At 42.2% G+C, this 12,774-nt stretch overlaps 1 protein-coding gene across 1 annotated transcript in view; it reads right to left on the bottom strand.

Moving 5' to 3' along the window:
• The window catches only part of edl (ETS-domain lacking), a 138,001-nt gene that overhangs the window by 108,215 nt on the left and 17,012 nt on the right, over positions 1-12,774 (bottom strand). The gene's annotated exons all lie outside the window — the stretch shown is intronic.

Below are 12,774 nucleotides of genomic sequence, written 5' to 3'. Positions count from 1 at the left end.
CGTTCATAGATCTGCCTCTGTCTTATCCTTGGCTTTGACAATGTGAAAGTGACTGAGGTATGCGCGATGCTAGTATTGCCATTCCTTATGCAGCCAGTCCCTGCTATGAATAGTGTGAAAATATTGCCCATAGCGTCGGTTGGTGCATGCATTTCAGTGGGCTTGGCAGACTGATATGTAATAGCAAATCTAGCTCGGTGAGGAAAGCAACGGGAAACTACCTCACTCCTCATTTCCCTAGTACGCCTCTTCAGTGATGTCTAGGCAATCTATGACAGTTGATGGCGGAGCTGTTGAGGATCCAAACAGCCTTAGGGCTGAGGACTGAACATACATGCATACATACATACATACATACATACATATATACATACATGCATGGTCAGCGCAGTCGCCTTGGGTTCATAGGACCCCGGGTTCGATTCTGGTTCGGAGATTTTAATCTTAAATGATTATTTCCCCTGGCTCGGGGACTGGATCTTTGTACTGTCCCCAACATTCCTGCAATTCACACCACATACATAACATTATCCTCCTACCGAGCTCGATAGCTGTAGTCGCTTAAGTGTGGCCGGTATCTGTTATTCGGAAGATAGTGGGTTCGAACCCCATTGTTGGCAGCCCTGAAGATAGATTTTCGTTGTTGCCCATTTTCACACTAGGCAAATGCTGGGGCTGTACCTTAATTACGACCACGGCCGCTTCCTTCCCACTGGTAGCCCTTTACTATCCCATCGGCACCACAAGACCAATTGTGTCGGTGCGGCGTAAAGCAAATTAAAAAAAAAAATACAAATATAAGAGGTACCTCTGCGGCAACAACAACAAAAATTTCACATACTACATTATTACTTTTTAAACGTTTCTTCACCAAAGTGTGCATTATGAAATGTGTGTCCGGTCCGGCTCCTTAACTGAATGGTCAATATAATCTTAAATAGTTAACTCCCCAAGCTCAGAAACTGGATGTTTGTAACTGTCTCCAACATTACTGCAACTCACTTACCACACACAACACTATACGCCATCCATCGCCGCTCCATCACAATAAGACGCAGCTTCCTGTACACGGCAGATACTACCCACCCTCATCGGAGGGTCTGTCTTACAAGCGCTGCACAAGCCTAGCAATAACCACACGAAATAATAATTAGTAGTAGTAGTTGGTATGTCGTGCACTGGCAGAAGCTTAAACCACAGATCGACATTTTCTAGCATCCAGACAGTTGCTTTCTCCTTCCCCTTCCAACATTAAGCGATTCATATCCCTTTTACATACAAATTCTGTTTGTTTCCATTCCCATGGAGTATTCGAATCTGTTCAATTCCACCAGATGGAAGTGGAAATTCGTACATCTCGTATCTATCATCGTTTTTATATTTCTTAATAGAATCTGTTATGATAACGGTTCGTTAGTTAACGTGCTTCGACACGGAAATGGGTGAAATATAAACAAAACATGGCAAAGAGTATTTTGTTGTGACCGAGCTCGATAGCTGCAGTCGGTTAAGTGCGGCCAGTATCCAGTATTCGGGAGATAGTGGGTTCGAACCCCACTGTCGGCAGCCCTGAAAATGGTTTTCCGTGGTTTCCCATTTCACACCAGGCAAATGCTGGGACTGTATCTTAATTAAGGCCACGGGCGCTTCCTTCCCACTCCTAGCCCTTTCCTCTGCCATCGTCGCCGTAAGACCTATCTGTGTCGGTGCGACGTAAAGGAGCTAGCAAAATAAAAAAATATTTTGTTGTGGTTACTTCACTTCAAGAACTTGGGACAGAGTGACTAGTTCTTAGTTTTACGTGGCTGTTGAAATCGTGATAGCCAAGGAACTTAGAGTTATATTCCCCTGTAGCTGAGGGCGGTAGAGTACATCCACGTAACAACTGCCTGTCGACTGAAAGAGAACCCCTTCTCCCCCGCCGGAACTCTAAACTTGGGAGCGTTGGTTGGCGCCCACAAGTCCCCTAGCTGAGCCTGGCATTGTTTCCACTTCATTGGGCTGGACTCCTCACCTTCATCTTTCCTATCCGACCTTCCTTGGTCGACTCTTGTTCTTCTACCGAGCGAGTCGCTGCGGGGTTTGGGTCACGTAGCTATCAGCTTGTATTCGGAAGATAGTGGGTTCGAACCCCACTGTCAGAAGCCCTGAAGATAGTTTCCCGTGGTCTCCCATTTTCACACCAGGCAAATGCCTGGGCTGTACGTTAATTAAGGCTATGGTCGCTTTCCTCCCAGTCCTAACCACTGTCTTATTCCATCGTCGCCCTAAGACCTGTCTGTGCCGATAATTTGGAGATTCCGATCACGATATCAAAAGTGACGTAAAACTGCATACTTCAGTTACTAACAGAATGGAACATGGTGTTGTAAATGAAAAAGCAAGTGGTATGCTAATTAACATGCTCATTTAAGCCATAAACAAGACCAGTTTCAACACAAGTGATCATAATTCAACAAGAATAGATAATTGACCTAATTGTTCAGTCTCAGTCAAACCCATCTACTGAGCTGACTGGAATTACTCACGTGGTATTCCGCAGATTCACCATGCTTTAGCTTACGGCGCCTCTTCCTATTTTAAAGCACTGAGTGGAGGGCAGAATATTACCAATGACCAGTTTGTGTGTGTAACTGAATGGGAAGAAGCACATTGTGTTAATTAACTGCGTGTTGAAAGAATGGAACCGTATGCAAAGCCATACAAGGAAGATGTCGCAAGTGTTCTTTTCATTGTTGAGCAAAGATATTTAAAATTTAATTTTTCTCCCTCTAAGACCAGTGGATCCCGAGATCGTGGGTTCAAGCCCGAAGGGGTAGTCAGATTTTTGATACTTACTAATTGGTAGGTAGGGGCTGCCTGGCCGAGGCGGTAAAGGTGTGCTCGGTTCGTCCGGAAGGACGTGGGTTCGAATCCCCGTCAGGAAGTCGTAAAATTTAAGAAACGAGATTTCCACTTCCGGAGGTGCATATGGCCCTGAGTTCATTCAGCCTACACCAAAAATGAGTACCAGGTTAATTCCTGGGGGCAAAGGCGGCCGGGCGTAGAGCCAACCACTCTACCCCATCACGTGCCGAGGTTACGAATGGCGGAAGTCTTTACCTTGCACCCCTCCAAGGGCCTTCATGGCCTGTACGGAGGTTGCTTTGCTTTGCTTTGCTTTTACTTATTGGTAGGCGCTACAATCCATGTAGGTCCTTGGCCTCCTTTATCACCAGCCTCCATTCGTCTCGGTCCTGGGCTTTCCTTAATCAGATTTTTGATGAACGGAAAAAATGTCAGTTGGCACTCCATGTACTGTACTATGATGTCGGCATGTGAAAAAGCCCTTCCTTCTTTCAAGACCCCATCTTCTCTTATTCTTCAAGCGATCGTTACGATGTTTTCTCATTTTTTACAATCATCTTCACAATTTAGTCCGGACTTTAGATTATCAACATCAGATGAAGCATTTTAGCAAAGTAAAAAGGATGCCAGACAGAATGGGAATGGGAAACTGTTGGGATAAAGAGATTCAAAACGGAGATAAGATGATGAATAACTATTAGGCTTCTATTATACTAAGACACTGGTGACGACACCTGGTTGTGACCCATTTTCCCCTCCCTACTCGCTGATTTCTCAATCAGTTCCACTTGTGTTGTTCTCAAAATAGGTTTACGTTTTCAACTGTGTTCATGTGACGACCAGTTTCTCCTGTGGTGTAACACTTTTCTTCATTCTTGTATCAACACCTGTTAATGTCCTCTTTAACGTACAGTAGCTTAAAACCTCGGAAAAAAACCGATTTTGACATACGAAAGTAATTTTAAAATGTACTGTAATGTGGTTGCATCGACAAGCCTTTAGGATACTGATTGATTGATTGATTGATTGATTGATTGATTGATTGATTGATTGATTGATTGATTGATTGATTGATTGATTGATTGATTGATTGATTGATTGATTGATTGATTGATTGATTGATTGATTGATTGATTGATTGATTGTCCTCTGCACAACGTTCGCCGAAAAGAGTGTGGAACTTTCCTTTTTTCTTCGCTTAATCCGGACAGCCGCTTAATAATAATAATAATAATAATAATAATAATAATAATAATAATTATTATTATTATTATTATTATTATTATTATTATTATTATTATTATTATTATTATTATTACTAAATGGGTAGAAGAAACAAGAAAAGACATGGAGAAAGTCCGCATCAATCCAAAAGAAATCTTTCATAGAGATATGTTTCGAGCTGAAATAGATAAATTCAAGGGGTTCGAGGTAACATGTCGTGTTTATCTAATTAAAGCTCAGCCATATATCATCCAACAGAGTCTCCGAATCGCTGGCATTTACAGTAGTTTAGTAGAATGGAATGTCAAAACTGACTCGCAAACATCCCATATGGCGTCAAATTAAAATTTCTGCGACACGGTACCCAAAGCGATACGACATTATTATTATTATTGTTACGGAGTTATCCGTGGTAGTTAGAGGTGAAAGAAGGTGCTGGGATGAATAGGTCTCAACTTACGAAATTAAAGTTAATTTAAAACTTTAACAAAGGTTATATTTTCTTTTCAAGATCAAGAAATAACAAGAATAACAGGTACTCAGTAGCATATCAACAAGTTAAGGATGTACAATTACAGTTTATAAATTGATTTTGGGCTTCGAGCCCCAGATTCACAATCCCTGAGCAATGAGCTCAACTTTACTTATGAACAAGGTTCAATAAAGGGGCAGAAAACCCCAAGCATGCCAAGGAGCACTAGCTCCCAATTACCAGTTAAGCCTGCTCGAGGCACACAAAAACCAAATTTAAGAAAGAGCAGCCGGCTCTCAAAGTCCAAGCCTATTCAAAGGCCACACGAAACTCCACCTTTAAGCTGCCCTCCAGGCACATAAGAACAGGGGTAATAATACCCAATCTACTGAGGCCTATTAAGTAAAGAAACAGGTCAATTACATGGCCCCAAAATACCAACTTGAGTGGAGGCGTAACTTGCACTCCTAATACACCTTTTTAAAACCTATTTGGCACTAGGCCGCTTATGCAAGGGCTAATCCCATACTACGGAGGTGACACGATAGGAAAACTTTATTACATTATGAAGCGAAAAAAAAAGGTTATGAAAACGTAGTTACCTCAAAAACACTATGAGAGGGAACTCTCTATCCCGATTGGTAGTTAAAGAGACGGAATTTATACCAAGTGTCTTTTACATTTTAAAGGAAGGTTACATGATAAAAGTTTCGAACCTGCCCCGAGGGTTAAACTGCTGAGCTAGCAAGCAAAGAAGTTAATAAAGGCCATTACCTGATGGATGAACTGCCGCCTGAAGAAAGAGGCGCTTCCCGCCCCCTGCTATATAATCACACTAGGAAAGATGTTACTGAAGTGGCGAGGAGACCAGAAAATCAGCAGTTTATATACCCTCGCGGAAAATTCGAGACGTTTCATGAATGATTACAACCCGCCCACAAAATTTTATTGGATAACAGCAAAAACGAATACACCAGACGAAGAAGAAACACCTTATTGGTGGAAAATTAATTACAGAAATTCCTGATTGGCTACATTCAAAACAGGCGGAAAGAAAGGATTATATTGCCAACTCTCAAACCACAGAACAAAATTTAGCAACAACAAAACTTATGAATGTTAAATTTCTTCCGGACAGTTCATTCCTTTACACCCCAGAGCGTTATCAGTTTTGGTAGAGACATCTGTTAGAGAATGTTCAAAGTTCTTGCTATGGAGCAGACAAACACGAATCGAAATTGACATAGTTCAGAACACTTCAAAATTTACAGTAGAGACATCTTCTGAGAAACTTTAGAATTAACATAGTTGTTAAAGTTCAGGCTTCCTCCAGTAGAGGAGTTTCAACTGGCGCAATGTTTGAATTAGCGGCGCGGAGGTGTACCGCCCGGTACAATTATTATTATTATTATTATTATTATTATTATTATTATTATTATTATTATTATTATTATTAACAACAATAAGCCGCGGTCTAGAGACAGCGTGCCTGCTTCTTACCCGGAGACCCTGCGTTCGATTCCATGCCAGATCAAGAATATTTCCCTCGAATTGAGGACTGGTTCGAGGTCCTCTCAGACCACTCGAGAACACTTGAAAGTATATCTGACGGTGAGATAGCAGTCCCATCTACAAAGCCATGAATAACGGCCGAGAGGATTCGTCGTGCGAAGACCACGTGTCATCTCGTAAGCTGCAGCTCTTCGCAGCGGTTGCTTAGTGGGCCAATGCATGTCAGGGCTGTGGCGCCATTGGGTTTGGATTTTATGAACAACAACAACAATAATAATAATAATTTTTCATGAATGGCCATCTCCATTTCAGGTCATGAATGCCCGCGGAGGATAGTATGTCACGTGTTTATTCTATTCGTAATCTCGGGACTAAGGCATAAAACACGGTGATCTCAATGATTAGCCGTCACTGTTCCCACGATTCAATCTAGTAGTCATTTTTGTTACGGTTCGAGTGAGTTCCGGGGCCAAGTGTGCCAACAGTAATAGAAATCACGTTTCTAAATGTCTCTATATTTAATTGTGATTCGAACTCACGTTTGCATGCATGAACCGATTATGTCCTAACCGCTGTACCCTTATGGGTTAGCTTTATGCGTGAACGCCTTTGCATTTAGGTTCCAGCTTGGTAGTCTACACATTTATCCGCGGTTATCCGCGAAGTTAGTGTCTTGGCGGATGCAAACTGTATGGCAGTGCGGATAATGTTGCTAATAATTCCTCAATACTGTTTATTAATTTTTACTCATGTATATTCTTAGTTTTGCTTGTGGTTAGGTGATCCATAGCAGTGGTATGGGAGAATAGTGATATATAAAGAGCCTTGAGACCATAAAGTCGTAAATCTGACCTCAGTCTAAAAGGCTCCTGCCCGCAATTAATGGAAGGTAGAAACAGATGTCAATACGTCGGTAGTTGTCGCAAGAGAAAATCCCTCATAAACCTGCGACTGTACGGGTTTTGGTGCCAAGTTTGTGATCCTGAAGTGTTTATGGATAGTTTTTTGTGTGCTAAGGTTACTGTCAACATAATACAACAGAAGCACTTGTATCACATCGTTCTTCCTTAAATTATCAGCCAATCAGAAATTTTTACAAATATTTTTGCAGCCAATTAAAATTGGGGGTGTGTACAGGCCATCTGCCTAGAGACTTCTGGAACTTTCCCCTCTACTATATAAGCTGGGCGCTTTTGGGTCATTTTGTCTTCTTCATTGCTCCAGTCTAGAGTTTATACGGTGTTAGTGGAGGCAGAGAAAGTCTTGCCCGTCGTCGCAAGGCCCACCAGCTCAAGGTAATGGCAGACATCTTTTAAAAATGTGACAGCTCCAGAAAGTTAAATTGAGGGGGTTTCAAAATTCTTTCTTAATGTAAATTTCTAAAGTTTAACATCACCTTTGAAATGTAAATTTTCAGGCAAGTCTAAGAACTCTATTCAAATCCCTGCTGGGAAATATGTAATTTAGGGAATAAAGAGTGTTCACCCTCTATTAATTCCCATTCAACTTGGTATGGACCACGATTTTCTAAAACTTTAAATTCTTCAAATCATTTTGGAACTTAATATTTCGTCATCTAGTCATCCTCTGAAGTACAGGCTTAGCCTCTGAGACTTCGGGCAATAAGTCCATATAGGATTTCTGGTTTCAGTATCTTGTGTATAATATACTGTAGTTAAATATTTACAATATCCGCAGATAACCATTCGCGGATACGGGTGCGGATGAAGGAAGTGCGGATGCGGAGCGGATGCGAATAATATTTTGTATATCCGCGCAGTGCCCTACCTATGGTTGAAATAATTTCATTTTTGAGTGATAACGAGTGCACCACCAGAAATCTTCAACATGCCAAATATAACGACATGGAGTACATAGATGTTTGACTAAGCTTCAAAAATCGACTACTTCAGCCGGAATCCTGGGATTATGAATCGGACACTATCACTGATCCACTGATGTAGCTATTGTTCTGTACACAGTAGGTACTGTCCCGGATGTAACAACAGTAAGAGACCTTCAAAAATGGGTCGAAGGCTGTTACAATAACGAACAATTCGTTAGCACATAGATCACTCATCTGTGACAAATATTCTCAACGTCCGGTGATTACAATTGTGAAGTTTGCTACCCAAGGTACCAAATCGAAACTACCATGGTGAGATGGGCTTTTGAAATCCAACACAGAGACTTCCTATTTCCTAGGCTACCGCGCTATTCGAAATGGATTTAGGTGTGTGTGTGTGTGTGTGTGTGAGAGAGAGAGAGAGAGAGAGAGAGAGAAGTTTCCATTAATTTAAGACTGATAAATATTGTCACTTGTATCATAAATATTATAACGCAGTCAAAATGTCCCAACCGGAGAATTCCTCCAGTGAATAGGAGCGGTAGAATACATCCACCGTACTTCCTCATCACCAAACCACCACCACCACCACCACCACCACCACCTCTCAACTGGCGAACATAAGGAATGTGAAGTCACCAATAATTTAAGACTGATAAATACATATTGGCATCATAACGCACCGAACGTATAACTCTGACCACAGTCTGTAGTTGTCATCGTCGTCGTGGCGATCTAAGGGACTAGATCACTGTATTTCTAGCCCTTCTTAAGAGCATTTAAAGAAGAAAGAAGGACAGCTCCGACCCATCAAATAATGACAGTATTGGCTAAGGAAGGAAAGAGCCATGAAAGGCGTTAAAATAAAAGACTCCTTAGACATCGCAAAGCTAGTACCGTCGTGGTAAGAAGGACACTTCTGCTTCTTCTTTATCTGTTTACCCTCCAGGTTCGGTTTTTCCCTCGGACTCAGCGAGGGGTCCCACCTCTACCGCCTCAATGGCAGTGTCCTGGAGCTTCAGACTCTGGGTCTGGGATACAACTGGGGAGGATGACCAGTACCTCGCCCAGTTGGCGTCACCTGCTATGCTGTACAGGGGCCTTGCGGGAAATGGGCAGATTGGAAGGGACACGGAAGAGGGAAAGAAGCGGCCGTGGCCTTAAGTTAGGTACCATCCCGGCATTTGCCTGGAGGAGAAGTGGGAAACCACGGAAAACCACTTCGAGGATGGCTGAGGTGGAAATCGAACCCACCTCTACTCAGTTGACCTTCCGAGGCTGAGTGGACCCCGTTCCAGCCCCGCACCACTTTTCAAATTTCGTGGCAGTGCCGGGAATCAAACCTGGGCCTCCGGGGTTGGCAGATAATCACACTAACCACTACACCACAGAGGCAGACAAGAAGGAAACTTAACCAGGGAATATCGGAGAGGAAAAGTAAAGTGATAAGCCTATCACAAGTGGAAACAATGTCTGAGTCAGTTGGGGCCCTACGGTTGACCGTTCAAATTATGGTGGTTTTTTTTTTTTTTTTGTTAAATCTGATTTTGTCTAGTAGGCCTACAAACATATAGTCGCAAAAGTAATGTTTTAATGAGCAAAGTGGCCACTGTTCTAAAGAATGACTCTGGTAGGTGATAATTGTATTAAGACGAAATACAACTTGGCAAATAACCTTTTTTAAGACTAATCAGAAAGAAAAAGGATGAGATCCGATCCTTCGAAGAATGAAGATATCAGCAAAAGAAAGGGAAGGGCCACGAAGGTCATGAAAATGAAAGATACTCCCTAGGCCCCGCAACCCTAATGCCGTCGGAGTATGAAGAGAAGAAGGGGGCCATATGGTCCTGAGTCGCAGAGCACGTGTCTGCCTTTCAAATAATTGGCGGGAAGATCCTCTTAACTTGCGGAACAGACTATAATAAAACCTACGGTGCCTAATCAAACGTACATAACCTCAAAACAACCGAGAAACAGGGCGAAAATGAAGCACGACCGAAGTTTAGCAGAGTCAATAAATATAACGGCAAGAACTAAACAGCTCAGTGATCACAAAAAGGACAATAGTGGTGCCATGAAAATAACGAACTACTAAAACTCGCGTTTCAAAATGCCTGAATTTCCTTTTGAAGAGGACGTTTCTCCATTTTTCTAAGAATCTGCTCAGCCAGTTAAAAGAGAAAGAAAGAAAGAAAGAAAGAAAGAAAGAAAGAAAGAAAGAAAGAAAGAAAGAAAGAGGATATCCTGGAAAAAGAAGATAGCACGGTAACTCTTAACTGAAAATCCTGTAGATCCCGGGCCACCTATAACATCAACCCCCTCAATCACGTCGCCACTGTTGTAACTGGCATGGAATTTCTTGTGAACACTGTAACAGCAAAACAAGTTGAGACAGGCCATCGAACGCCTACCTGGACGCAGCAATCCAAGTAGTGAGCCGTACCAAAGAAGTAGAAAGGTATAGTACAGAAAATAGTTTTTGGAAGAGTCCTAAACGTTTCTGACAAGTTATTTCCTACTGATTTTCATTACTTGCGATAACCATTTCACTAGTAAATGTAACCTGTCTGAGAACATTTTGGTACATCCAATACTAAGATTAAATATGTATTCCATTTGAGCATATGGTTTCCTGTAGCTGTTTCTTCAAGGATACAGTATTTTTGCATCTACCTCTAAGCACAAGGCCAGTGCAAAATTTAGCCTCCACTGAAGTCTCAGAGACTATCAGTCTCATTATTTACGGCTGGGACAGCATGGAAGCCGTGAGTGAGTAGTGCTGAGTAACGACATTCGGAACACGTGTGCGTCTGAATGTTACGGAAGGTGCAACCTGTAGGAGCTAGTCATGCTGTAATAGCACTATCTGGCTCAGTGAGGAAAGCACCTCACTTATCACTTTACCCAGCACCTGTACGCCTCATTAATGCGCCGCCACTGGCAGTGATGCTAACAGATTCATTCAGCCTTCAGACTTAACACAACACGGAGGATATGCTGTATATAGCAAGCAGTGAATAACTTAAAAATCCACAGTCCTAGCCGTTCAGGCAAGCAACTCAATGTTGAAAACAACCTAGGGATATGAACTACGAATTTTAGGTAAAAAAAAAAAAGATATAATAAATTATGAGAATATATTCTTGCCTTTTTCTACCACTACGAGCGCCAATGTGAGCCAATGCATTGTTTCATTTAAGCACCACTACGAGCGCTAATGTGAGTCAATGCAGAGTTTCACTTAAGCACCACTACGAGCGCTAATGTGAGTCAATGCAGAGTTTCACTTAAGCACCACTACGAGCGCTAATGCGAATCAATGCAGAGTTTCACTTAAGCACCACTACGAGCGCTAATGCGAGTCAATGCAGAGTTTCACCTAAGCACCACTACGAGCGCTAATGTGAGTCAAGGCAGAGTTTCACTTAAGCACCACTTCGTGCGCTAATGTGAGTCAAGGCAGAGTTTCACTTCAGCACCACTACGAGCGCTCATGTGAGTTAATGCATTGTTTCACTTAAGCACCACTACGTGCGCTAATGTGAGTCAATGCATTGTTTCACTTAAGCCCTTATAACTAAGGTCGGTGTAGACATTATTCAAAAAATCAGAAAACACCTGAGAGTATTGAACCGAGGAACGCATTACAGAAAGAATTGTGGAAATTAGTTGATTTGGCTAGGATCTGAATACAAAAGAAAACAGGTAAGGAAACAAGAGAATTTAGGCTGTTTTCAGGAACTGCATTTAGGCCGGAAGTGATTTTCGAAACCTTTTTTTTTTTTTTTTTAGTTTTATAGAGCTATCCAAGACTCACAATGTGAAACCTCTTCGAGCCCTTTAGCCCTTCCACTTTCGGCACAACTGAGGAAATTGCATAATTTTACGTTTTTTCGTAGTATGGGGGCCCCACTTTGTGTGCTAATAATGTTTTTAACATTAAAACGTGCGTGCGTTCACATTAACATTAACGAGACTTGGACATTCCATTAACTGGGGCATTCAGGATTTAATATTCCGATTTGGGGATTTGAACTTATATCCTACTCCTGGCTAAACTCACTGTCTGGCTATCCTTTGAACTCTAACAATTGCAGATCGTCTGGTAAGAAAGGAAACTTAATGGTGCATGTTCTCCATGCTCCACCGCGCCGCTTACCTCAATAGCAGCACGCGAGCAGCTGGTCGAGGCAGTCCACAAGGCAGCTGCAGGGCCAGGTGCCTTCATGCCGGACTGATATACAGTATTTCGCGAGTATGCGGTGCGGGCCAGACTGAATACAGCGTGTCGCACACTCTCTCTCTCATTCTCCTCAACCTGATGGTTGGTGGGTAGCATGACTGTCCTCGTCCAACGACCTTCTATCCTGAGCCAGCTGCTTGAACAGTTGATATGGACGTCGCTCTTTAATGTCATCGAGGAACCCTGCTCTTTGTCGTCCTTTTCTAGTCTTTCCTTCAAGTTTCACTTCAAGCAGTGTGGTGCACCATGATGAATGCCGGAGTAAATGACCTATCCAACTACATCTTCTTTTCGCGATCATTTTCTCTAGACTAATGGTTTCTTCAGCTCTCTTGAGAACTTCTTCATTTGTTAGCCTGTGAGTCTAGGGAATTCGTAACATTCGACGCCAGCACCACATTTCAAATACATTTATTCTTTTCTTATCAGCCTTTAATAGAGTCCAGGTTTCGGAGCCATTAGGTCGCGATGCTCCAAACGAAGCTCTTAATGAAATGCTTTCTTACTGGTAGGGAGGTCAACAGGCTTCTTTTTTTATTGAAAGCTTCTTTAGCCTGGGCTATTCGAGAACGGACGTCCTTTTCACACCTCCCATCAGATATAATGATGCTTCCCAAATAACTGAACTGA

Source organism: Anabrus simplex, chromosome 1 (assembly GCF_040414725.1).
Source record: "Anabrus simplex isolate iqAnaSimp1 chromosome 1, ASM4041472v1, whole genome shotgun sequence".
NCBI lineage: Eukaryota > Metazoa > Arthropoda > Insecta > Orthoptera > Tettigoniidae > Anabrus > Anabrus simplex.
The sequence above is the reverse complement of the archived record's forward strand: the minus strand, read 5'-3'. Positions and strand labels throughout refer to the sequence as shown.